Source organism: Sturnus vulgaris, unplaced genomic scaffold (genome assembly GCF_052056855.1).
Source record: "Sturnus vulgaris isolate bStuVul1 unplaced genomic scaffold, bStuVul1.hap1 Scaffold_156, whole genome shotgun sequence".
Classification (NCBI taxonomy): Eukaryota; Metazoa; Chordata; class Aves; order Passeriformes; family Sturnidae; genus Sturnus; species Sturnus vulgaris.
The window spans coordinates 1,597,858-1,603,140 of NW_028276073.1; positions in this window are offsets into that span (position 1 = coordinate 1,597,858).

Sequence of the window (5,283 nt, forward strand, 5' to 3'; positions counted from 1 at the left end):
GGTAGACCTGGTGTCCGCAGCATGCCCTGGGTAGACCTGGTGTCCGCAGCTTGGTAGACCTGTTGCCCGTTTCATGGCTGGGTAGACCTGTTGTCCGCAGCAAGCCGTGGGTAGACCTGGTGTCCGCAGCATTGAGTGAGTAGACCTGTTGCCCGTTTCATGGCTGGGTAGACCTGGTGTCCGCAGCAAGCCGTGAGTAGACCTGTTGCCCGTTTCATGGCTGGGTAGACCTGGTGTCCGCAGCATGCCCTGGGTAGACCTGGTGTCCGCAGCTTGGTAGACCTGTTGCCCGTTTCATGGCTGGGTAGACCTGTTGTCCGCAGCAAGCCGTGGGTAGACCTGGTGTCCGCAGCTTGGTAGACCTGTTGCCCGTTTCATGGCTGGGTAGACCTGTTGTCCGCAGCATTGAGTTGGTAGACCTGTTGTCCGCAGCAAGCCGTGGGTAGACCTGGTGTCCGCAGCATGCCCTGGGTAGACCTGGTGTCCGCAGCTTGGTAGACCTGTTGCCCGATTCATGCCTGGGTAGACCTGGTGTCCGCAGCAAGCCGTGGGTAGACCTGGTGTCCGCAGCATGCCCTGGGTAGACCTGGTGTCCGCAGCTTGGTAGACCTGTTGCCCGTTTCATGGCTGGGTAGACCTGGTGTCCGCAGCAAGCCGTGAGTAGACCTGTTGCCCGATTCATGGCTGGGTAGACCTGTTGTCCGCAGCATGCCCTGGGTAGACCTGGTGTCCGCAGCTTGGTAGACCTATTGCCCGTTTCATGGCTGGGTAGACCTGGTGTCCGCAGCAAGCCGTGAGTAGACCTGTTGCCCGTTTCATGGCTGGGTAGACCTGGTGTCCGCAGCATGCCCTGGGTAGACCTGGTGTCCGCAGCTTGGTAGACCTGTTGCCCGTTTCAAGGCTGGGTAGACCTGGTGTCCGCAGCTTGGTAGACCTGTTGCCCGTTTCATGGCTGGGTAGACCTGTTGTCCGCAGCTTGGTAGACCTGTTGCCCGTTTCATGGCTGGGTAGACCTGGTGTCCGCAGCATGCCCTGGGTAGACCTGGTGTCCGCAGCTTGGTAGACCTGTTGCCCGTTTCATGGCTGGGTAGACCTGTTGTCCGCAGCAAGCCGTGAGTAGACCGGTTGCCCGTTTCATGGCTGGGTAGACCTGTTGTCCGCAGCATGCCCTGGGTAGACCTGGTGTCCGCAGCTTGGTAGACCTGTTGCCCGTTTCATGGCTGGGTAGACCTGTTGTCCGCAGCATTGAGTGGGTAGACCTGTTGCCCGTTTCATGGCTGGGTAGACCTGGTGTCCGCAGCAAGCCGTGGGTAGACCTGGTGTCCGCAGCTTGGTAGACCTGTTGCCCGTTTCATGGCTGGGTAGACCTGTTGTCCGCAGCATTGAGTTGGTAGACCTGGTGTCCGCTGCATACCCTGGGTAGACCTGGTGTCCGCAGCTTGGTAGACCTGTTGCCCGTTTCATGGCTGGGTAGACCTGTTGTCCGCAGCATTGAGTTGGTAGACCTGTTGCCCGTTTCATGGCTGGGTAGACCTGTTGTCCGCAGCTTGGTAGACCTGTTGCCCGATTCATGGCTGGGTAGACCTGGTGTCCGCAGCAAGCCGTGAGTAGACCTGTTGCCCGTTTCATGGCTGGGTAGACCTGTTGTCCGCAGCAAGCCGTGGGTAGACCTGGTGTCCGCAGCTTGGTAGACCTGTTGCCCGTTTCATGGCTGGGTAGACCTGTTGTCCGCAGCAAGCCGTGGGTAGACCTGGTGTCCGCAGCTTGGTAGACCTGTTGCCCGATTCATGCCTGGGTAGACCTGTTGTCCGCAGCAAGCCGTGGGTAGACCTGGTGTCCGCAGCTTGGTAGACCTGTTGCCCGTTTCATGGCTGGGTAGACCTGTTGTCCGCAGCATTGAGTTGGTAGACCTGTTGCCCGTTTCATGGCTGGGTAGACCTGGTGTCCGCAGCATTGAGTGAGTAGACCTGTTGCCCGTTTCATGGCTGGGTAGACCTGGTGTCCGCAGCAAGCCGTGAGTAGACCTGTTGCCCGTTTCATGGCTGGGTAGACCTGGTGTCCGCAGCATGCCCTGGGTAGACCTGGTGTCCGCAGCTTGGTAGACCTGTTGCCCGTTTCATGGCTGGGTAGACCTGGTGTCCGCAGCAAGCCGTGGGTAGACCTGGTGTCCGCAGCTTGGTAGACCTGTTGCCCGTTTCATGGCTGGGTAGACCTGGTGTCCGCAGCATTGAGTTGGTAGACCTGTTGTCCGCAGCAAGCCGTGGGTAGACCTGGTGTCCGCAGCATGCCCTGGGTAGACCTGGTGTCCGCAGCTTGGTAGACCTGTTGCCCGATTCATGCCTGGGTAGACCTGTTGTCCGCAGCAAGCCGTGGGTAGACCTGGTGTCCGCAGCATGCCCTGGGTAGACCTGGTGTCCGCAGCTTGGTAGACCTGTTGCCCGTTTCATGGCTGGGTAGACCTGGTGTCCGCAGCAAGCCGTGAGTAGACCTGTTGCCCGATTCATGGCTGGGTAGACCTGGTGTCCGCAGCATGCCCTTGGTAGACCTGGTGTCCGCAGCAAGCCGTGAGTAGACCTGTTGCCCGTTTCATGGCTGGGTAGACCTGGTGTCCGCAGCATGCCCTGGGTAGACCTGGTGTCCGCAGCTTGGTAGACCTGTTGCCCGTTTCAAGGCTGGGTAGACCTGGTGTCCGCAGCTTGGTAGACCTGTTGCCCGTTTCATGGCTGGGTAGACCTGGTGTCCGCAGCAAGCCGTGAGTAGACCTGTTGCCCGTTTCATGGCTGGGTAGACCTGGTGTCCGCAGCATGCCCTGGGTAGACCTGGTGTCCGCAGCTTGGTAGACCTGTTGCCCGTTTCATGCCTGGGTAGACCTGTTGTCCGCAGCAAGCCGTGGGTAGACCTGTTGCCCGTTTCATGGCTGGGTAGACCTGTTGTCCGCAGCATGCCCTGGGTAGACCTGGTGTCCGCAGCTTGGTAGACCTGTTGCCCGTTTCATGGCTGGGTAGACCTGTTGTCCGCAGCATTGAGTGGGTAGACCTGTTGCCCGTTTCATGGCTGGGTAGACCTGGTGTCCGCAGCAAGCCGTGGGTAGACCTGGTGTCCGCAGCTTGGTAGACCTGTTGCCCGTTTCATGGCTGGGTAGACCTGTTGTCCGCAGCATTGAGTTGGTAGACCTGGTGTCCGCTGCATACCCTGGGTAGACCTGGTGTCCGCAGCTTGGTAGACCTGTTGCCCGTTTCATGGCTGGGTAGACCTGTTGTCCGCAGCATTGAGTTGGTAGACCTGGTGTCCGCAGCATGCCCTGGGTAGACCTGGTGTCCGCAGCTTGGTAGACCTGTTGCCCGTTTCATGGCTGGGTAGACCTGGTGTCCGCAGCAAGCCGTGGGTAGACCTGGTGTCCGCAGCATGCCCTGGGTAGACCTGGTGTCCGCAGCTTGGTAGACCTGTTGCCCGTTTCATGGCTGGGTAGACCTGTTGTCCGCAGCAAGCCGTGGGTAGACCTGGTGTCCGCAGCATGCCCTGGGTAGACCTGGTGTCCGCAGCTTGGTAGACCTGTTGCCCGTTTCATGCCCTGGGTAGACCTGGTGTCCGCAGCTGGGTAGACCTGTTGTCCGCAGCAAGCCGTGGGTAGACCTGGTGTCCGCAGCATGCCCTGGGTAGACCTGTTGTCCGCAGCTTGGTAGACCTGTTGCCCGTTTCATGGCTGGGTAGACCTGTTGTCCGTAGCATTGAGTGGGTAGACCTGGTGTCCGCAGCATGCCCTGGGTAGACCTGGTGTCCGCAGCTTGGTAGACCTGTTGCCCGTTTCATGGCTGGGTAGACCTGGTGTCCGCAGCATTGAGTGGGTAGACCTGTTGCCCGTTTCATGGCTGGGTAGACCTGGTGTCCGCAGCAAGCCGTGGGTAGACCTGTTGTCCGCAGCATGCCGTGGGTAGACCTGGTGTCCGCAGCTTGGTAGACCTGTTGCCCGATTCATGCCTGGGTAGACCTGTTGTCCGCAGCAAGCCGTGGGTAGACCTGGTGTCCGCAGCATGCCCTGGGTAGACCTGTTGTCCGCAGCTTGGTCGACCTGTTGCCCGTTTCATGGCTGGGTAGACCTGTTGTCCGCAGCAAGCCGTCGGTAGACCTGTTGCCCGTTTCATGGCTGGTAGACCTGTTGTCCGCCGCCGGCCTGGAAGTACTCCAAGGGGTCGCTGTTTCTCGCTGCCTCCGGCTATGTCATCGTAGAAGGCGGCGTGCGCCACTGCGCCCCCTCGGTCACGTACATCGGTTCTCTTTCCGGCCTCCGCCGCTTCGGGCCCATCTGTCCGTATTATGGGAACGAGGTGACGGGCCGTATCCCCACAGGCTGTTGCCGTGCCTGTGTCCGTGGCGGAGAAGGGCGGACGCGCGTGCGGTCGCCAGGGCCAGAAGAACACCGCCGATGTCGGGGCGAGTCGCGTGGCTTCGTCCGGCTTCCCGTCTTACCCAGTTCGACTGGGACAGGTTAGCCCAGAGAGAGAGACCGATGCGATCCGAGAGCCGCTCCCCGGCCCAGGCGAGGCTGCGTGCTCAGTCGGGGGAGAAGCGAGAAAGCCCCCAGAGAGACCGATGCGATCCGAGAGCCGCTCCCCGGCCCAGGCCGAGGCTGCGGGTTCAGTCCGGGGGAGAAGCGAGAAAGCCCCCAGAGAGAGCGATGCGATCCGAGAGCCACCGCGCTCCCCCGGCCCAGGCGAGGCTGCGTTGTTCCAGGCGGGGGAGAAGCGAGAAAAAGGCCCAGAGAGAGGGCGAGAAAGCCGCGAGTGTGTCCCGCTCCGGCCCGGCTGCTGCCGGTTTCGTGACAACGGGGAGCCGGGCGCCCGCTCGCTCCCCCGGGGATGGTGGCGGGCGAGGCGGCGGCGCCTCGCCCCTTTTCTGCCCGGCCTTAAGCCGGGGCCCCGCCCGCTCGCCGGGTGCGGCATTTCTTCGGCTGTCGGTCCCGGTGCACGCTGGTGGCCGGCAGCCGGGGCTGGATTTCTGTGGGGCCGGCCCGGGGTTGTGTTGAGCCTGCCCGGGCTTTCCCTGGCCCCCCTCCCCGAGAGCCCCCCGGGCGTGGCTCGCTTGGCCGAGGTTGGCTGCGCCTCGTTTCCCGCTCCCGACCTGTGTTGCCAGAGTTGTGTCCGTATCGAAAGGGCAGCGGGGGACATGCAGTGGGGCGTGTGGCCTCGCCTCTCGGCTTCGCTTGCTTGCCTGCGAAGGGGGGCTCGGTGACGGGAGTGTCCGGCCCTGCCGTGTGTTGTTGAAGTCGTCCCCCTTCCTCGGCCC